The sequence below is a fragment of the Puma concolor genome, chromosome C2 (genome assembly GCF_028749965.1).
Source record: "Puma concolor isolate L17-30 chromosome C2, mPumCon1.1.hap2, whole genome shotgun sequence".
Lineage (NCBI taxonomy): Eukaryota > Metazoa > Chordata > Mammalia > Carnivora > Felidae > Puma > Puma concolor.
Genome location: NC_141675.1, coordinates 64,650,157 through 64,672,895, shown reverse-complemented (window position 1 = coordinate 64,672,895; position 22,739 = coordinate 64,650,157). Strand labels below are relative to the sequence as shown.

The 22,739-nt window shown below is 38.7% G+C and overlaps 1 protein-coding gene and 1 long non-coding RNA gene across 9 annotated transcripts in view; one reads left to right on the top strand and one right to left on the bottom strand.

Moving 5' to 3' along the window:
- The window catches only part of TNIK (TRAF2 and NCK interacting kinase), a 405,908-nt gene that overhangs the window by 23,476 nt on the left and 359,693 nt on the right, over positions 1–22,739 (top strand). The window lies entirely within an intron of this gene.
- Positions 19,260–21,386, bottom strand: LOC147577294 (uncharacterized). Its single transcript, XR_015240122.1, has 2 exons — positions 21,277–21,386; positions 19,260–20,991 (listed from the first exon to the last, which is right to left on the bottom strand). It is a non-coding gene; the product is annotated as an uncharacterized LOC147577294 (long non-coding RNA).

The window sequence follows — 22,739 nt, the reverse complement described above, 5'->3', positions numbered from 1 at the left end:
TCCTTTCATTTTTTTAAAGGTATATTTATTTTGAGAGAAAAAGAGGGAGCATGCTGGGAGGGGACAAAGAAAGAGAGAGAGAGAGAGAGAGAGAGAGAATCCCAAGCAGGCTTCATACTGTCAGTGCAGAGCCCAATGCAGGGCTCGAGCTCACAAACTATGAGATCATGATGAGCTGAGGTGTTCAACCAATGTAGCCACCCAGGCACCCTGAAACCAAAATTATAAGGATTAGATGATAGTGGTGCTTTCATTATTTACAGATGATACCTTAAATTTAGGAGAATCAACTAAAAGAAATTAGAACAATAAAAACTTAGCACTGTAGTGGATATAAAATAAGTATACCCAAGCCAATAGGATTCTTATTAGTGAGCCAAAATAACCAATTATAAAATATATTTGAAAAATGATACCTTTACAATAATAACAAAAACATATATATATACAATATGCATATATATAATATTTTATATATATAATATTATACATATATTCTAGGAATGAATTTAACAAGAACTCTTCTGTACAACTTATATAAATAAAAATTTAAATCTTAACAAAGGATATACTGAAGACTTGAGTAAATACAAAGATATTTCATGTTCCTGGATAGGAAAACTTAGTAATGTAAAGGTGTCTGTTCTTCCTGTGTTAACATGAGATTTCAACAAAAATATCAAGAAAAATTTGTTTTAGGATTTTAGGAAATGATTCTAAATTTCATCTGGAAGAATGATCACACAAAAATAGCTTTCTAATCTCCTGGTATAATTTGTGTTTCTGTCATTTGTGTGTGTTATATGTGTCAGTCTTATTGCTGTATAAAGTTTTAAGGGTTACAACTTCATAGTAGATTGTAACTTTTATGAATCCAAAACACTCTGCCCCAGGTAATGGCTTTTCTTAGAAATTATTATTATTATTATTATTATTGTTATTATTTTTATTAAATTTTTAATTTTAATTCCAGTATAGTTAACATATGTTTCATATGTCCAATATAGTGATTCAGTAATTCTATCCATCACTCAGTGCTTTTGAAGAAATTATTTTTGTTTTTTAAAAGTGTTTCTTTGTGGTTGCTTGATATTTTTTATTTTCTTTTTATTTCTAGACTTTGTATAGATTTGTTTTGCTGTATCTCTTGAAAGAGCATATACATAGTAGATTTTGTTGTTTTGTTAATGAGATATAATTGACATTGTATTAGTTTTACGTTTTAGGATTTGATTAATTTTATGATTTGATGAAAGTATGTATTGTGAATAAGATTTTATTTTTGGACCTAATCTGAAGGTTTTCTTTCAGAGGGAAAGTTTATGTCATTTGGTTTTATTGATTACTTATACATATGATATGTTTGATCATCTGTCATTTTTAAAGTTGCATTTTCCTTCGTGTCTCCATTGCTTTTTTTTTTTTTTTATGTTTATTTATTTTGAGAGAGACAGAGCACGAGAAAGGGAGGGGCAGAGAGAGAGGTAGAGAATCCCAATCAGGCCTTGCACTGGCAGCTCAGACCCTGACCTGGGGCTCAAACTTATAAATCGTGAGATCATGACCTGAGTCTAAATCAAGAACTGGACGCTTAACTGACTGAACCATCCAGTCACCCTCTATTGTTTTTCTATATAAACTTTTTTCAAAAATGCAATTTAAATATGTACTTAAACCTGTAGTTCTCAAATTACACATATTAATAATAAAATGGGAGCCTTTAATGTCCCTATTGCATAATAAAGTGTGAAAGCTTATTCCCCTACCCTGATCCCATGCTTCTCTCGCTCTTTCCAGTGTTTAATTCAACCTGATTATAAATTGGATATATATGTTATGTTGTTTGATCTCAACTTAATACTATATACTTAGTTTTTTTAAAGATTAAGTTGTTAAAATTTGAAGGTATTAAAAACAATACATTGCTTTTCAAGGATAGTCTTTGTATTTTGCATTAAATTAGCTGTACTAAATCAGTTGTAGTTTGCCCTTGTTATATTCTTGAATTCTCTATTTTTGATTTGCCTTTCAGTTAGCTGGAATATATACTTTACTTTTTAAATGACTATTATGTATTTGTCATATTTTATGAGTTCTTGCATAGCTTCAAAATTGTCTTTTGCTTTTTTCGTGAACAATAATTGGGGAATACAGTTACTTTATCACCACCCTTTCTTCACCAAGTTGTATAGGTGGTTCATTGGCTTGTGGTGTGTAACATTGTAAAAGAGACGTTTGGGGCTAATTTGATACTACTTTGTAGTTAACCTGATTTTCTGCCTGGTTAGTTACATGAATTTTGAAAAAATTGGAAATTACTTTTTTGGGTACAGGTGGGATCTGTTTTCAGTTATTTTGCTTAGAACTCAGTGTACTTTTGCTCCTACAAGCTGGTTTTCGTCCACATATTTTCTTTAAAAATTTTTTTTAACGTTTATTTATTTTTGAGACAGAGAGAGACAGAGCATGAACGGGGGAGGGGCAGAGAGAGAGGGAGACGCAGAATTGGAAGCAGGCTCCAGGCTCTGAGCCATCAGCCCCGAGCCCGATGCGGGGCTCGAACTCACGGACCGAGAGATCGTGACCTGAGCTGAAGTTGGACGCTTAACCGACTGAGCCACTCAGGCGCCCCTTGTCCACATGTTTATTTACCTTTACTATTTTTTTTTTATTTCTATTATTTCCTATTGAATTTCATCCTGCGGAATATCTGTTTGCTTTGTTTGGATCTCTGTCCCCTGTGATCCTTATATGTCAACTTTCCTGTCTTTATTTTTATATCTGTCCTTTAAATTGTTGCTGGGAGAGTGTTTCCTGTTGGTCTTTCACAGTATGGGCATTATTTTCCACAGCATCAGTTCTGTTCTTTACTGTCTCTGCTTTTGCACTTGCGTTTTAGGTAGGTCTTTTCTTTCCTTTTCGCTATTCACTCTAATCTTAAGGACACCATCTCCTCTTTGCAGTTCCCCCATTTGAGGACACCATGAAGGTGCATTCTCAAGTTTTTATGTCTAATATGTTTTGTGTGTTTTCTTCTGAGTCATCAGGACACAGGGCAGAATAAGAGAAAAAAAAAAATGACCCAATGTTATAGGTCTATTGCTTTTGTCGTTGGGTTTCTGTTTATACATTTTCAAAAGGAAGTAATGAACCAGTCTTGGATTTGCCAAAGGGCGAGATAGGAGTTCCAGCCTAGATGGCGGCTTCCCAGCGGGAGACTTTAGTGAGTTTTAATGTCAGTCTGCACATGTTTGAGTCCTGTGTACCGTATATTTAATTTCTCTGTGATTCAGTTTTCTTATCTGCAAAATGGGGCTATTGTGAGCATTAAATGAGATGATATATGTGAAGAAGACACACGCACAATTCTAAATGCAGACATAAGCCACTGTATGATTAGTTACATAAAACAAAACCATGTCCTTAAAACTTATATATTTTTTTAGATTTTGAAGTTAACATATGCTCATTGAAAAGTTGGTTATTATAAAACAAGAAGGGAAAAAATTATGTGGTACCAGAGGTAACTCCTTTTACTATTTTGTCTTGGTCTTTTCCAGTCTGTCTGTCTTTCTTTCTTTCTTTCTTTCTTTCTTTCTTTCTTTCCCCTTTCTTTCTTTTTTTTTTTAAAAATAATTCTAGTAAAAACAATATATTGGTATGGAACCCTGGACATTTTGGCAATAAAACTCCAAAGAGGTTAAGTATACAAAAATATGCTCACACCTAGCATGACAGCTATCACTGTGTTCTCTTCACATTAGACATGAAGAAAGTTCATCAATATAGGGAATAAATGGAACATATAATACCATCCAAAGGCATTTTTAGCGTTAATAATTATTTCCCTTTTTATCCAGAACACAAAATTTGTCATTTTGGGCCCTTAATTAAAATTAATTCTTTCTTAGATATGGTTGTCTGAAGAGTGGAAACAAATAGGCTGGACTTAAGTGTAACTCATTATTACTGAATTTCCTGAAGGCAGAACGTTAAACATGAATGTTCAACTTGACTTGGTTTGATTTTCCATTTTCTGTAACATACAGATTGTTTAAAATTAAGGTCTAATCAGGGTGGCTGGGTGGCTCAGTTAGTTAAGTGCCAGACTCTTCATTTTGGCTCAGGTCATGATCTCATAGGTTTGTGAGATTGAGCCCTGCATCACGCTCTGTGCTGACTGTGGGGAGCCTGCTTGGGATTCTTTCTCTCTTTCCCTCTCTCTCTCTCTCTCCTTTTCCCCTGCTCTCTCTCTTTCTCTCTCTCTCTCTCCAAATAAGTAAATAAACATTTAAAATTAAGGTCTAATCTTGTTGTAGGTATTTTTTTATGTTTATTTATTTTTGAGACAGAGAGAGAGAAAGAGAGACAGAACACAAGTGGGGGAGGGGCAGAGAGAGAGAGAGGGAGACACAGAATCTGAAGCAGGCTCCAGGCTCTGAGCTGTCAGCACAGAGCCTGACATGGGGCTCGAACCCACGAACCGTGAGATCATGACCTGAGCCAAAGTCAGTGATTAAGACTGAGCCACCCAGGCATGCTTTGTTGCAGGTATTTTTATTTAGGTACCTCGTCCTGTATTCACGATTAAGGTAAACCTCAAAACTTCAGAACTATTTTTCCGAAGCTGAAATACAAAGGAAATATAAAAGAAGGTTCTCTGTTTATTCACTTAATGTCAAATTATTTAGTATTAGATAAAAGCATTTAATTTTGTTGTTTAACATTAAAAAGACTTAAACTTTTGATTAACAGAGTATTATTTTATTTTCTTGATTCATATTAAAAACTAGAGTACTTTTGTTGTTTCTTGGAATTTTGGGGAGCTAAATTTTGAGCTCCCACAAAATTAGAGGTTGGGGTTTGATACTTAATGTGATGCCATTACTGAAAACAGTGTCACAAAACTCGTTTCTTGAGGGACGGCTATACACTAGATACTGCTCTTGGCATTTTGCATATTGTTTAGTTGGCAAGGTGAAACATTGTAGGGCAGTATTTTATTATAAGTCAATGGTTCTCAAACTTTAATGTGTGTTAGCCTTACCTGGGAAGTTTGGTAAATCACAGACTGCTAAACTCTGCCTCTTGAGATTCTGATTCAGTGGGACTGGGGCGTGGTGTGGGGGAAGGCACACATAAATATTTACCTTTTAACAAAGTGATACTGATGCTACTGATCCCAGGGCCACACTGCAGAACCAGTGTTCTCAGTGACATAGGAGTGGCGAGTACAGTGAATCCTGGGGCATTAATGTTGCAAACCGCTCTTGTCTGGGAGGTGTGTGTCCAGCTTCTGGGGCAACGTAGGATTTGAGCAGAACATTGATGAACACATAGTACAGGGTACGGTCTGAAGAGAGGCTGGAGGAGAAACAACCAGGCGGGGAACTGTGTGAGCAGTGGTGTGTAAGGCTTGTTGGAGGGGTGGAGAGACAACCTCTTGCTCTCTCTCTCTCTCCTTCCTCTTTTCTCTCTCTCTCTGTCTCTGTTTTTCTCTCTCTCTCTCAACTTCTGAAGCCAATGTGGTACTAATAAACATTGATTGGACGAGTGACATGATCAAACCCGTGTTTTACAAAATTAAGCTGGTAGCATCGTAAAATGAAATGGGAAGGGCAGAAGGGAGGCTCTTGTAGAAATCTTAATCTGGAAGAAATAAAAGTTTTTATTCAGGGGTCGTTACATCCTTAAAATAAATATGATAGTCAGGGGCGCCTTGGTGGCTCATTTGGTTAAGCATCCCCCTCTTGATTTCGGCTCAGGTCACAATCTCACAGTTTGTGGGTTCAAACCCCACGTCGGGCTGTGTGCTGACAGTGGGAAGCCTGCTTGGGATCTCTCTCTCCCTCTCTCTCTCTGCCTCTCCCCTATTCTCTATCTCTCTCAAAATAAATAAATAAACTTTAAAAAGAAAAAAAAATATGATAGAATAAAGCTGCTTGCTTTGTGGAGGGATAGTTAAGATGGAGTGTTTCTTTAGACTCGGTTAACTTAAAAGGAATGTGCAGCTCGTGGCTATAATAGCAGAGCGGGAGCTTGGGAGACAGGTGAAAACTAAATAGAGATATGACGATTGATGGACAGATTGATTCATTCGTTTGTGCAGTCAACAATGTTGCAGGCGCTGAATGGGCTGCTGGCGACCCCATGAAGGGAACACTTAGAATGGCTGTGAGTGGAAGGTCCTGGCTGTGTAGCTTCAGAGGGCCAGAGAGGAATTTAGGGGATCTGATCCTTGAGAACAGAAATGAAGGAGAGAGTAAAGGAGAAAGGAGAATGTGGGAGGAGCGATCATAGCCATTACAGTGAACCAGAATACTCGATCTTCCCACCAAGGCTAGAATTTGAGGAAGGAGGTATTTGGGCAATGCCAAATGCTGCAGTGTGGCAAGAAGGTTACAGCACAGAATTCCAGAGTCTGGGCTGGAAGATTGGAATGTCCTCATTGCCCTGCAGGAGTGTCGTTTGTAGAAGAAGGGAAGTGTCATTTGTAGAAGAAGGGAAGAGTGAAGGCAGTGGTTACAGAGCAATTTTGCAAGGAAATTTAGTGTCAAGCATTAGGAGAGATTAGGAGAGCAGAAAGCTGACATGCTTTCTTTTCTATTCTTAAAGCAAGAAGACCTTTGGGCTGTTAGTGGGCAGGAAGCAATGGTCCGGGAGAGATAAAGGCATTCATTACCCTCCTGCCTTGCTCAGGAAAGGGCCAATGGGTTCTTCCAGTTGCTCTGGACAAAATCCTTGGAAATCATCATTGGCCCCTCCCTTTTTCTGCATTGCAATTGGATGGATCAGAAAATCCTTTTGGTATTACATTCCCTTCAAAAATATATCCAGGGCCCAACGACTTCTCAACCTCTATTGACACCAACCAGCCACTATCATCTTTGTCCTGAATTATTGAAATAGTCTCCTAACTGGTCTTCCTCTTCCTTTCTTGACCTTGAGCCTGTCCTCAACAGTGTTTAGAGTGATCCTAACAAAGGTGAAGCTGGATCATGCCACTGTGCAGATTTCACCAGAGGCTCCTACTCTTTGACCCACTCAAAGTAAATGCTGAATTCCTTACAATGGCCTTCAAGGCTCTGTCAGGCCTGATCTGCACGGCTTCTGCTCCCCTCCCCTCATTGTTCTGCCTTTATCTACTGTCCTCCCCCTTGCTCACTGGCTTCAGTGACACCAGCCTTTTTGCTATTCCTCAGACCATCCAGAATGCTCCTGCCGTGGCCCTCTCAGGAATACTCTTCTCCACATATCTGCTTGGCCAGTTGCCTCATTCGGGTTTTTGCTTACATGCATTTAAGTGTGTAAAGTGAGGCCTCCCAGTACATGCTTTCATAAATTGTGACTCCATAGGGCTTAGCATCTTTTAACACTATATAATTTACTTCTGTGTTTTATTTATTGCCTCTCTCTCTCTGCCGGCTAGGCTATAAACTCCGTGAGGGCAAGGACTTTCCCTTGCTTTCGTTCAGGGCTATGTTCCCAGTGGGTAGACCACCTCTCTGAAGTCAGCTCTAAATGGATTTTGCAGTTAGTGTGAGAGGAAGTGTGCATGGTAATTGAAGGAGACAGCCCTGAGAGGGTAATAATAATAGCTAGTTATTGTTAAGCACCCTACTTTGGGGCAGCTACTTTAATCTATTATCATATTTAAATCTTACAACTGTCTTGAATGGTGGACATTATATTCCATTTTATAGCTAAAGAAGCTGAGTATTGGGGAGGTTTATAAACTTTCACAAGCTTAATAAACTAGTTCATGCTCTTCGATTATGGAGGCACTCTACAATACTTGATTAAGAAAAGAGGATGAAAAGCAGAGGGTTTAATGCTAGAAGCCAGGAAGGATTTTCCTCTATTAGGGAACAGAAAATAGATGAAGAAGTGTAAGAACTGAGATCGAAAAGAGAGTCTGTGCCGAATCTCTTTCTGATGACCTTGATTTTTTTTTTTTTTTTTTTTTTTTTTTTTTAGTAAAGAAGGAAGCCAGATTATCTGTTGAGGTGGAGAGGAAGTGACTAGGGATTTTAGAAGGGCAAGGGAGGTGTGAAAATAGATCTGTCTGGGCATTCTGATGAAGAATCTACAGGAGGTCACTACTAGTATTCTTGAGATGTTTTCAGGGCCCCTTTGTTAGCAATGGATGGCATCTTTGAGATCATTTAATTCAGCTCCCAAATGTTACACTTTATCACTCTGCATCTTTTTTGTCAGCTATCTATCAAGACCATGGTCACTTCTACTCATCTTTGAAGATCTTACATCTGTTTTCCATTTGTTTATTGTCTTCTTCATTCTTTTATTTTTTTAAGTTAAGGTATAATTGACAATATAACATCATATTAGTTTTTGGTGTACAATATAATTATTCAATGTTTGTATATATTATGAAACGATCACCACAATTAGTATAGTTAACATCTGCTACCGTAAATACTTAGTTTCTTTTTTCTTGTAATGAGAACTTTTAAGATTAACTCTCTTAGCAAATTTTAAAAATGCAATACCATATTATTAACTCTAATCACCATGTAGTACGTTACATCCCTATGACTTACTTGTTTTATAACAGGAAGATTGTACCTTTTGACCTCTTTGGCCCGTTTTTGCTTACCCTTCCACCCTCTGCCTCTGGTAACCACCAATCTGTTCTCTGTATCTATGAGTTTGTGTTTGTTTTTTAGATTCCACATGTAAGTACATAAGTGGGAAAGTGAGATCATACAATGTCTTTCTCTGTCTGACTTATTTCACTTACCATAATGCCTTCAGGAACCATCTGTGTTATCACAAATGGCAAGGTTTCTTTTTTATGGCTGAATAATATTCCATTGTACATAAATACCACATTTTCTTTGTCCATGCACCCATTTAGGCTGTATCTTGGTTATTGTAAATAGTTTATACTTCAGTGAGTGCAAAATCTTTTTAAGTTAGTGTTTTCATTTTCTTTGTATAAATACCCAGAAATGGAATTGCTGGATCATAGGGTAGTTCTATTTTTAATTTTATGGAGGGAACCGTAATACTGTTTCCCACAGTGGCTGTACCTGTCTTCATCATTTTTGACTTAATTATTTGTCCAGGTAGATGATCATTTAACACCTGGATCTTGCTGTCCATTGCCTTCCCCAAATCCAGTGACCTTAACCTCTCCCCTCCTCAGTCATTGGTACCTGGTGTTGGACCTGAGTAATCTGTGGCCTTATAAGCAAAGCAGTGAAGTGTTAACAGTGTCAGGGGGTGCTGAGAAGGGGTAATGGACAAGTACGAAGAAGGGGAGGAAGATTTGAGGGTACAGATAGGATGGAGCTCCAGTCAAAATGGGCAAAAATTTGAGGCAATTATTCAGTTAGACCTGAATAAAGTTCATTCCTGTTTAAAATAGTTTTGTATGTATTCCAAGATGACTTTGATGTTGAAAAAATGTGCATTTTTTACATTCATGTTGCTGTCATTTTTTCCTTTTTTTTTGATTAAATAGAACGCATATTGTTCTACTTAAAACATTAAAACTTTTTTTTTTTTTTTTAATACGGGAAAAGTTACCAATGAGATGTCTTTTGCATAGAATTTTGGATAAATACTGTGTAGGTATGGGTAATAAATATAGCATAGTGATAAATATAATTTCTTAAAATTAGAATTTATAGGGAGTCAGATTATGCATACTTCTCTATTTAGCCAAAGAGGTGGCAAAAAGTTGGCATTTATATTAGTGTGAATTAGCGTTACTATTTATAACATTACTAACAGATATCTGAGAAGAATTGTTAGTTTGCACACCCATGTTTTAATATTTGGCAGGTTGCTTAAATTGTGGATTTTGAAATTAGTATATACATATTAAAAACAGGTATTGATTTCATTGCTTTTTTCTAAAGCACACAAATTAATCATGTGTAAATTGAGTGGGAGTGCACATAAACACCATATACCAATATATTTGAATTCAGATTATTTTTAATGTAAAGAGTTTGGTTTTAAATGATCTGGGTGATTGTAGTCCTTTTTTCTATTTAGTAACGTGTACAGGTTTATATAGCAATGTAATAAGTATTCACATATCGACACAGTGCTGCACATTGACTGATTTGCATATTGGCTAAAATATCTTCAGCTTTAGCCATGGAACTTTATAAAAATGGAGGGAAAGTTCAACCTGGCTTAAAATGGCATATTTTCATTGGAGAAGAGTGTGATAGACTTCTTGGTCTGCCTTCTCATTGGTGCAGGGGATGATTCTAAGTTTCCAAAGATTTCAGCTGCTCGAAGCCAACCCATCTGGGAGGTATTAGAACACTAACAAGAACTCATTATTTTATATCAATGAAGAGAATTAGTTTGGTTGATTAAAAAAATTTTTTTTCAGGGGTCGAGGGTGGGGGAAATGAGATGTTGGTCATCTAGTTGGACTTCTAGTTAGAAAATGAATAAGTTCTGGGATCTAATGCACAGCACCGTGATTATAGTTAGCAATAATTTATTGTATACTTGAAAGTTGTGAAGAGAGTAGATCTTGGATGTTCTCAATATAAAAAAGAAACGGTAATTATGTGACTGGATGGAGGTGTTAGCTAATGCTGCAGGGGTAATCGTTTGCAGTATATAATAAGTGTATTGAATCAACAGGTCATACACCTTAAACTTACAAAATGTTATATGTCATTTATATTTCAATAAAGCTGAAAAAATTTTGAAAATTAAAAAAGAATTTTTTTACTATGGTTTCACTGGACGATGAGCTCTTCAAGAGTTAAGGCTAACTAGGGCCCCATATTCATCTTTGTATCTTGAGTGCTTTGCACAACTTCTGGTACGTGTTAGGTATTTATTTATTTATTTATTTATTTATTTATTTATTTATTTATTTATTGAGTATAGTTGACACACAATGGTACATTAGTTTCAGGTGTACAACATAATGATTCACAAGTTTATATATTATGCTCTGCTCACCACAAGTAAGTGTAGCTACTATCTGTCACCATACAATGTTCTTACAATATCATTGATTATATTCCCTATGCTGTGTCTTTTATTCCCATGATTTATTCATCCCATACCTGGAAGCCTATACCTCCCACTCCTTTTCCCATTTTGCCCAACCCTATGTTAGATGTTTGATGACTGTATGATTGCCAAAAGCAAGCTTATTTTCTCATTTTCTGTCTTTTTAAAAATTTATTTTAGAGCGAGAACGAGAGAGCAGGGGAGAAGGGCAGAGGGAGAGAGACAGAGAGAGAGACAGAGAGGGAGAATCATGGGGCTCAATTCTACAACCCTGTGATCATAGTCTGAGCAGAAATCGAGAGTCAGATGCTCAACTGACTGGGCCACACAGGGGCCCCTATTTTCTCATTTTCTGATAGTAGTTCTTAAAAAAAGTAATAAAACAAAAGAAGGTATTTTGAGAAAGTAGAGAGTTTAAAAAACAACAAATTATTGAGTTAAAGTGGACATCACTTAGCTAGTTTTTTAAAGCCATAGAAATATTACCTTTGTGTTTACAGTCTCAATTACTAACTTGCAGAAGTAAATGGCCTAATTAGAAACAGTGTGTGAATTTGAATGCATATGTACAAATGTGTGTGTATTTGTGGGGCACAATCATGGACACCCAAAAGGCTGATAATAATATGGCCTCAGAAGAATACGCATTGAAGTTGAACCATAACATTACTTTATGTGCAGTACCAAACAAGGGCAGTGGAAAGAAGTGTGTGTTTTCTAGATGATAGGCTGGTAGGCTGTGTCCCTAGAGGACATCTTCCACACGGATGAATTTACCATGATGGGTCATTTCTGCCTTGTGGGGTCAGAGACAGGCTCAAGGTCACACAGCTATTGAGGAGGAGCATTGGGATTTGAACCCAGAGCTTCCTTCAAAAGTTTTTTTTTTTTTTTTAATTCTTTTATCCTTAGGCAGAAACCTGGGGCATGTTTATTTGTTAATATTTTAAAATCAGTTTTGTTCAGCTATAATTCAAATACCATACAAGTCATCCATTTGAGGTGTGCAATTCAGTGGATGTTAGTATATTCACAGAGCTGTGCAGCCATCATCACAATCAAGTTTAGAAAATTTCATCACCCCCAGAAGAAACCTTTTACTTATTAGCAGTTACTTCCCATTTCCCTCCAACTCTCTCTCCACTCCAGCCTGAGGCAACCATTAATTTACTTTCTGTATTAATAGATTCGCCTATAATGGACATTTCATATAAATAGATTTATAGAACATGTGGTCTTTTGGGACTGCCTTCTTTCACTTAGTGGGATGGTTGCAAGATTCATCCATGTTGGGGGTGCCTTGGTGGCTCAGGCGGTTAAGTGCCCAACTTAAGCTCAGGTCATGATCTCCTGGTCGTGGGTTCGAGCCCAGCATCAGGCTCTGTGCTGACGGCTCAGAACCTGGAGCCTGCTTCAGATGCTTTCTCTCACTCTCTCTCTGCCCCTCCCTCCCCTGCTCACGCTCTGTCTCTCAAAAATGAATAAACGATAAAAAAAATTAAAAAAAAGATTCATCCATGTTGTAGCAAGTATTAGCATTCCATTCCTTTCTGAATAATATACCATTGTATGGATACACCACATTTTATTTATCCATTCATTAACTGATAGACATTTTTGTTATTTTCATTTTTTTGCTAGTGTGAATAATGCTGCTGTGAATATCTGTGTACGAGTTTTGTGTGGACGTATGTTTTTATTTCTCTTGGATATAGACCTAAGAGTACAATTGCTGTGTCATAGATTTGGGCTGTGTTTTAATCTCTAAGTTCTTATAGGTCCTTTTGGAAGTTGCCAGAGCACCCAAAATACATGGAAGTAGCAAGATAATGAAGAGCTACCCAAAGCTGTGTGTGTGTGTGTGTGTGTGTGTGTGTGTGTGTGTGTGTGTGTGTACATATATAAGATTTGATAATCATGTTTCTCCTCTGTCCCAAATAGGAACACTCAGTGGAATTACAGAATCTTAGAATTGGAAGACAAGTGAGAGATGACCTAGTATAACTGCTTTATTATAAAGATGAGGAAACTGAAGCTCAGAGACACACATCTCAGGATTGTGCACCTGGGTGGTGGCTGGACGGGGACCAAGCCCATGGTCTCTTTTTCTCCGAGGGGGTGATTTCCTCTGGTTAGCCTCTCAAAGAGGGAATGGTTCTTAGAAACGAGGCTCAGCTGCTGAAGTAAAGATGTTTCGTATATTTTGCCACTGGCTGAAATCTATCTGGAGTGATGTTCTAGAACTAGGTCGTGGTAATTCTTTGGGATATGCTATGTGGTCTTAGAAAAAGCTTGCCTTGCAAACCATTTTGATTATAGGAAGGGGGTGCATGAGGCCCCAGTGGAGGTAGTGGTCTTAATGCCCATGAAAGAATGTTAGCAAGTGTAGAGGAAACATAATTGTTGAAATTCAGCACACAGATTTTTTTTAAGTTTATTTATTTATTTTGAGAGAGTGAGAGAGAAAGCACGAGTTGGGGAGGGGCAGAGAGAGAGAATCCCAAGCGGGTTCCATGCTGTGAGCATGGAGCCTGATGCAAGGCTTGAACTCACGAACCCTGAGATCATGACCTGAGTCAAAGTCAGATGCTTAACTGACTGAGCCACCCAGGCGCCCCATGCAGTCTGATTTCAGTAAAGTAGAATTTGAATGTCTCAGAGCCTGATGATCCAGGACATTTACAAATGTCAAGATTCCCAAATGGAAAGGGAACTTAAAAAAGCAAGGAGGGAGCTGTAAAGGAGAAAGTTAAATGATTTTTAAATATTATAACACTTTTCACATTGCCAGAATCAATTCAATAAATACTAAAGAAATAAGCAACTATAAAATTTCTCATTGGAGAAGGTGAGTGAAGATGTGATTGATATGGATGCAGAAAGGTGGATAAATCATGCTGCAAGGATTATTTGGTGAAACAAGCCTTTTTTTTTTTTTTTAGCAGATGTAGGTAAGAGTATTCAGAAGATCTTAGTAAATGCTCTTCATGCCTTTTCATTTTGAGATAAGGTATGATATTGACTTATTGAATCACTTGTTGAATTTTTTATACATGGAAAGAATGTCTTGATTTTCCAATTTCTTCAAAAATATTTCTTGAGATGTGAAGAGTAGTTTTATTGTTAAACATTTCATGAAATGTTTAAGAGACTTGGCAACTGAATGAAAGTAGCAAAATCTGAAAAATGTATTAGTTCCTCAGTACGTTTCAAAGTACAGAGATTTGGGGTCATTTAAAAATTCGAGCAATAGTCATTACATGTTCTAAATTGAAGTACAGTAATTTTCATTTATTTAATTTTTATTGTCATTATTAGTTATTGTTGTTAATCTTTTTTAAAAATGTTATTTAAATCCAACTTAGTTAACATATAGCTTAATAGTGGTTTCAGGAGTAGAATTTAGTGATTCACTACCTACATACAACACCCAGTGCTCATTCCAACAAGTGCCTTCCTTAATGTCCATCACCCATTTAGCCCATCTCCTCACCCAGAATTCAACAACCACTTATGAACTATGTACTCTATGTGAGACATTTTGTTTGCCACAAGGAATGCAAAGATTAACTAGGTATCATTTCTACTCTCAAGGAATTTACAATTTAGTGGCTGAAGTAGTATTTAATGTATTCAATGCCAGAACTTACTAAATGTTAATTGACATATCCCCCACCCCTGCCAATGCAAAGAGAGAGGGAGGGAGGTGGAGAAATAGAAGGAATAATAAAAATCCAAAAGGCAGGCTTAGGGAATACAGTTTTCATAATCATCTTCTAAATAAGCATGTATAAACCCTGTCTCTTCCAGTTAGCATTAAAGATGCTCCACGGAGGCTAAGCCCTATTGAACTCAGGATGCAGATTTTATTGTGACCAGATGTATGTAACTAGAGGACCTGATGTATGTGGAAAATGCATAATGATTACTTGTAGGGGTGACTGATGATAAACTGGATCTTGGTTTTCAATAATGCAGAGTAAATGGGTATAGCTGATGGAGCTTCTGTAAACTATGCATTCCATATTAAATTTTCCCAGTTTCCTAATTTTAGTTATGTTTTCCCCATCCCAGGATCCAACCTAGTTATTTATTTATTTACTCATTCATTCATTCATTCATTCATTCGTTTGTATGTATGTATTATGTATTTAATCTAGGAGAGTCTTCCAGTCCCTTTTTTTTCTTCCTGACACTGATTTTTTTGGAGTCCTGGCCAGTTACCCTGGCCAATATCCCACCTTCTGGACATGTGATGATTTTCCCGTTATTACATACAGGTTAAATATTTTTTTTTTAATTTTTTTTTCAACGTTTTTTATTTATTTTTGGGACAGAGAGAGACAGAGCATGAACGGGGGAGGGGCAGAGAGAGAGAGGGAGACACAGAATTGGAAACAGGCTCCAGGCTCCGAGCCATCAGCCCAGAGCCCGACGCGGGGCTCGAACTCACGGACCGCGAGATTGTGACCTGAGCTGAAGTTGGACGCTTAACCGACTGCGCCACCCAGGCGCCCCCAGGTTAAATATTTTTAGGAAGAATACTTCATGACCAATGTTGAATAGGTGTTACTGTATCAGATTGGAATGGGTAGTGTCAGGTTGTGCTACTCCCAGGTGGTAAATGCCAATTTATTGTCATACGTGTGAAATCCAGGAAATAACTTGAATCTTTTTTCAAAAGAAACAGCTGGAGGCATTTGTTGGAATTGCCTTAGGCAATGAGACAGTCAGTTGGTTGGGGTAGGAGAGGAGTATTGGCCATTAATCTGTTCTTATCAAGTGAATGGCATTAGCTCTAGTGATGTAACCTAGTTGCAGTCATGGTTGTTCTGGTCTCAGGGATTCTGCCCACATGTTTTGCATCCCTTCCATGGCACTGATTGTCTCTGCGTTTGTCCTAGTTGTGAGATTCGTTTCTGTTCTTTTAGTTTCATGTGTAAGAATCTTTTCACATCGGAAGAAGTAGGGGTTCTAAACAGGGAAATTTGTAGGCTGCATTCCCTTATTCAACAAGTATTTATTGGGAGCTTCTTATTGTCAGGCACTGTTCTAAGTACTGGTGGGATAGTGGTGAACCAAACAGAAGCCTGTCTTTATGGAACTTACATTCTAGAGGGGAGACCACTCATAAACAGAGACATAAAAGAATTGTGAAGTGTCAAATTGTGATAAGTACCATGATGAAACAGTAGGGAAGTGGTTACAGGGTGTGTGCGTGTGGATGGTATGTGATAAGATGGGCTGAAGGTCTCTCTGAGGTAATTGCTCAGAGGTGTGAATGAGAGAAGGGAGCAGGTTGCAGATGGAAATAGCCCCCGAATAGGTGTTCAGCTAGAACATGCTCTACGTCTGAGGGGGAGCCAGGTAGCTGGTTGGGCGGCTGGAGGGCAGTGGGTGAGGGGTCCTGGTAGAACAGTAGGTGTAGGAAGAGTACCAAAATGTGGCCCACACTGAGTATGGAAACAGGAAATTCCTGGAGGCTGGAGCTGTATACTGTTTCACTCTAGGAAAACAAGTATGAAATACCCTGAAAACGGCTGCATTAAAATAGACTTTCAACCAAGGTCTCCCACTTAGCCTCATGTAAGTATTGAACTGCCTTACATGCCATTTGGCAGTTTTGCTTTGCATTCATATCTCCAAGGTGATAATACAAGTACTTTAGCCAGAATACAAATTAGCAGTGGGGTCCATTCTTTCCAGCTGCGTATCTCTTTGTAAAGATGCGCAAATAGTTTTAAATCCTATGGTGCTGTAAAAGGAGCACTGAATTAGGAGTTGGAATATTTGAACCAACAAATTGGCATGTGGGAAAGCTCTTGAACATTCCTGAGCATTCCCATTTATCACACTGAGATAAGCCCTCTGGTTGTCTGATGGGGCTGTTGGAAGGATGGAATGGGATGATAGCTATGAATGTGCTTTATAAACTGTGATGCACTCTGCAAGTCTAAGGGATTATTATCATTTAGACCTTTATTATAGTTTTGTTAAAGAGAGGCAGTCTATTATCTACCTCTCATTTGAAAGGAGAATGACAAATAGTTTACTTCAAGGTAAAATGCTTCTCAAAGAGCAGAATCTGATCAATGTACCTTAAAAGACCTAATGAATTATTCAGCTGTTCTTCAAACCAGCATATCTGAACTAAGGAAATGATCACTTTTCACTCCCCTTTCAGCCTCCTGGAAATCCGCAGGCTCTCTGTGAGATCCTATCTGGAGACTCCTCTTGAGTTTCAATGCCAGATTAATAAACTAGAAACAGCTTTGAGCTTCTTGGAGAAATGGAAATTTGAGAAGGATTGGTGCATCCAAATTAGGCAGTAGGCAAAGATTCATTGAGTGTCTTACACAGATAGATGGAAAGATGGATGAATGGATAGGTGGTTGGATAGATACATAGATTAGATAGTGCTATCGGGGATAGAAAAAAGTATGAGAAATGGGTATTGATAATAATTATAGCTGACGTTATTCAGCACTCATATGTGCCTGGTATGAACCCACCCCCAAATCATAGGAGATGACTGATATTATTATCCTATTTTATAGGAGAGGAAAATACTATTTAGAGAGGTTAAATAGCTTGCTCAAGGTCATATAGCTAGAAAATTGCAGAGCTGTGGTTTGACTTTAGATTTGCCCGACTACAACCCTATACTCTTAATCATATATGTTGTCTCAAGTTGCATATGGGCATCATTGGAGAGAGAAGGATTTCCCTGGAGGAAGTTACACAGCAATACTGAACTGTGTATACATGCATTGGAGAGAAGAAGGCTATATACATGGTAGGAATTTAGAGGAAGAAGAGAATGGATTGCTGGGGCCTGAACTGCTTATGGGATGTGTGTCTTAGTCTGTTTGGGCTCTACACCAAAATATTACAGGCTGGGCCGCTTATAAACAACAGATATTTATCACTGTGGGACCGGGGCACCAGCATGGTTGGGGTAAGGGCCCTTTGCTGCGTCACAGACTTAAGAGCATCTTCTCACAGTGAAAGGGACAAGGAAGCTCTCTGGGCCCTTTTTAAAAATAAGGGCACTAATCCCATTAATGAGGCTCACTCCCATGACCTAATCACTTCCCAAAGGCCTACTTCCTAATACCATCACCTTGGGGGTTCGAATGTCAACATATGAATTTTAGGGGAGGCTCAAACATTCAGACTGTATCAGGAGTTTTATTGGAAGAGAAGGCCCTTTAGTGGGGTCTTAACAGATCATAGGGATTTGAGCAGGAGAAAATGAGCAGGTGCTCAGGGGAACCAACCAGTACAAAGGCAATAGAAGGCTATGAGCCAAGGTAAATATGTCCAGGGAGAAGTGGGCTGACGGACCTTGTCCTTCCTAGAAGAGGAGTTCTAGATGAGGCATGAGGGGAGATAGCATTAGGATGGAAGCCTAAATCTCTGCTGTGAGGTAGAGGAGGCAAGACCACAGAGATTGGATTTCATTCACTTGGCATTGAAGATGATTCAATAGCTCTGAAGCCAGTGGGATTTAATCAGAACTGTGCCTGGAGAGGACTTAATTTAGAATCAGATGTAGAGACCTGTTGGAGTTAGAAAAGATTGGATATGAGTAAAAATATAGTTTTGTATGTCAGATATTATGTATTTATATATCTCCAGGTAAAAGGGAAAGGAAAACCTATGTTAATTCTTTGAGTTGTGAACACAGACTATACAGACTCTCTCAAGATTGGGTCTAGTTCACGTGTGAAGAGGGGATCAAGGCCCTGGAAAGAGTCCTCTCTAAGGTACGGTTTTCCTGCTCAGCTCAGCATGGAGTGTTCATGTTCCTGATGCTTCTGGGTTTCCTTCTCACTATTGTGGTTTATGTTGTTAACTTGACCATTTTCCCTCTGGCCTGCATGATAAAAATACCTATAGTTTATTGAAAACCAACTATGTTCTGGGAATTCATAGCACCTGGAAGAATTAAGTGAGGAAACTGAGGCTCAGAGAGGCTAACAACTAAAGTCACATGTCAGGCACAGTAATGATGGAGTTGGGATTAGATACCAGCCTTGTCCAGCCAGAAAACTTCTGTTTCATCTTTATACTAGTGGTAGTGAAGAGTATGAACTCCATTGTTGGGCAGCTCTGCCCCCCCGGCTTGCTAAGTGCTCTTCGTCTGGTTATTAAATGTATTTGTGCCCCATTTTCCTCATGTGTAAAATGCGATTAGTCACAGTATCCACCTGGCATGTTGTAAGTGCTCAACGAATAGCTCTTTTATGATCACTTTCTTTTATTATTATTTTCTATCACCAAAACCCTTCTGTCGGCTGTAACTTCCTGGTGCTCAGAAAAAGGCTTAAATTCTGGCACACAAAAAAAGAGGAACATCTTTGAATATCCATTCCGGTTTGTGTGTGTTGTTTGGAAAACTCTAATTAGCTATCTATTTTTTCCCCCGGGATTTTCTTAACCCAGTTTCCATGTTGACACTGTGCACCCTTTTCTCCATGCCCATCCTGGTCACCATAAGCTGCTGTCTGTGTTGTACTCTGGACACTTGATTCCAGTGAAGCAAGAAGCTCTTGATGTTGCCTCACTGTCCCCCTTGCCTTGTCCACACCAGGGAAGAACTGCCCTCCCCTCCGCTGAAGAGCTATTAGAGCTGTCCTATCTTATTTTGACCATGTGGGGCAAGGAAGAACTCAAGTAACTGATGATATGAGATTTCTGAAGAAGTCACTCAGCAAATTTGAAATAGGCTGTTATGAAACCAGATAAGCAGGGCAAAAAAAGCCACCTACTTGCCTGCAGTTATCAGGAAGGGGGAAGACAAAGGATTCAAAGAGAACCAGTTCCCTCGGGGTTTAGTAGTCATCTAAAACTGAAAACTCCTTGCCTTGTCCTTTGTGGGTTCTTCCAGGGCTGGAACACCAGAGATATTCATTAACGAGTCACTGGTGGGGATAAGCTTTGGTGTAATTGCTCAGTTGGCCTTTCCAGGAGTTACTTCTTTCTTGCCTGGCTTTAATGAGCAGTTTTATATACAGATACAGTCTCCAGTAGTCGTAGGATTGATGTCTGGGTCTAATTTAAAATAACCTGAAGTTTTGCTCCTTATCTAAATGAATATTCACAGCAGGAATTCAAGCATGAGTTTACATTGCTAATGTCCTGCAAATCTATTTGTCCAATAACGCTGACTAATTATCCATTCATCTGCACTTGGAGGACCAGTACAAGAAGAGGAGCAGCGAAGTCTTAAAATGATCAAAATTTGAAGCTAAACCTATTGTACCTCCATGAAAATACAAATGGTATTTTTTTTTAACTGGGAGACATTAAAACACAGGCAATGCATATGGAAATTTGATGACTTGTTAGTGATCAAAGAAAGCTCTTATTCTTTCTTTCCAGTCACTTCCCCAACCTTGGTGACTGGCAGTGAAATGAAAGCACTGTGAATAGCCAACTAGCACAGTTGACCAATGCCTCCTTTTATCTCCCAGCATTAAGATTATGTTGTCCTGTGGGAGTAGGCATCTACATGTGTAGATGATCCGCTGGGGCTCAGTCTGCCATCAGCCCCACGTTTGTGATGGAGATCATGCAAGGCTATCTGAGTGTGGTTTGTTAATGCGGTCTTCAAACTCGGTTCTTCCTTTGACGGGTGGGGTCTGTCCCCCTTTCCCTTTCAATCTGAATGGGTCTGATGACAGCTTTGTTGTATAAAGTATGGCAGAAGTGACTGCCAGTTTTTTGGGCAAAGGTTTTAAGAGACTTCAGCCTTGACTTCCTGCGTATCAGAATACTTGCTCTGGGAGCAGCCAGCTGCCATGTAAGAAGTCCGACTATTCTGAGACTGCCCTGTGGGGAAGAAGTCTAAGATACTTGTTTGGAGAGGTTGTCTGGAGAGAGGGATACCAACCAGTGATCTCAGCAAGATGCCAGCATGTGAGGAAAAGCCTTCAGGTGATTTGAGCTTCAGATGGGAAGCAAGAGCCCCTAGAATCATGACAAATAACAAAAAGCTGTTATTTCGAGCCACTAAGTTTTGAAGTCATTGGTTATCTAGCATTAGAGAACCAGAGTCAGGAGATGTTTATTCTTCACTGTCAGAGGAGAGAATATACTTTGTCCAAAACTGTGTATTTCTACAGTCAGATGCTGAGAACCTCTTTAAACTGATGTTATTGGGGTTCTTTTAAGTTTCCCAGTGGACCAAAGAACCCTGTATAAATTGCTGCTCTCATCTGGCTTCTGATTTCTCTTTATTTAACTTTGCCTTACCTGTTTGTTACAAAATTGTGAATATAAATTTCCATTCTTTTGGCATGATATCCATGCAAAGCTAGTGCAAAGCACTGGCCAGAAGAAACACTGCGATGGGTGGGAAGAACCTAGAAATTGGCAGAAAGGACAGAGGAAAAATGATTAGAAGTTAGAGAAAACATGGTGTTCGTACTAAGAATGGAGAGAGAAAGAGAAAACTCCATAATCAAAACTCCTGATTATGGTTAGTTAGAATTTGGCATCCTGAATGAGAAGACAGAGTGACTAGGTGCACTGGTGTTTCTCTGAAAGCCACCAGGCACATGTGGTGTGGAGGAGATGGTAGGATGGGGTTGAATCCCAGCCTTCACCTGTCCATCGAGCTCCTCATCTTCTCAACAATGGGGGAAAGGGGGCTATGGTTTGTGTATTTTAAACAGCTTGGAGTTGAAGGCCATGTATATCTGGAGGCTCATGTGGCCCTTCTGTTCACTCAGTGGAGATACATATCAGGAGAAGAATGTTAGTGCCTTTCAGATTTAGTTTTTAACTTTTTCTTCTCAATAATGGGTGATGGTAGATTGAAGTTGTTTTGTTTCTCCAGATGGAGAAAGTGCTGGGCACTTAGGTACTGAGGATTCTAGGGCAAATTACACCCAGGGGAACGCATGTTCCTTTTTTTCTTGATGCTTGTCTTGTTGTTGTTGTTGTTGTTGTTGTTGTCGTCGTTGTTGTTGTTGTTTTAATCCCGCTACGTGTTTGCTAAATTTTCAATGTGTTTTGGGTTGCGGGTGCAAGGATAAGTAAGAATCAAGTTGCTTACTGCTAATATTTGTCTTTACCCTTTCAGATTCTGGTTTTCTCAAATTTTACCCCAGAGTGTGAGCACAGAGATAAAAGCATTAATTAAATGCACAAAATGAAAATGAAAATAACTATAAAGCACAGTTTAATCCCCCTCAGGGGACACTAATATAAAAGTATATCAACATTTAGCAGTAAGCAGATGGGGTAGAAACTGTCTGAGCGATGCTTCTTACTCTTATTCCATGAAATACAATTTTGAGGGAGGGGTGCTGATTGGCAATAATAACAATATTTCCTAATGTTGGTACATATATGTAATGCTTTCCCATATATCAGCCTTCATCAGTTCATAGCTGAAGAAAACGAGATTTAGAGATGTTTAGTGTCCTGTTCTGCTGGTCTGGGGTTTAGCCATAGGAGAGGTAAGGGGAAGTGAAAGAGGGCTGGTATGTGTTGTCCGAGCCAGAACCTTTAACATTTCATCTCATTATGACAACCCACTGAGGTAGGTACTGTTCTCATTCTCATCTGACTATCAAAGGAACTGAGTGAGGCTCGGAGAAATTAAGTAACACAACTGAGGCAGCTGATGAGTGCCATAGCCTGGATTTGATCCATATCTGCCTGCTTTCTGATATCTTCTGCCTCCAAGAGTACAGAATGTCCATCTTCTT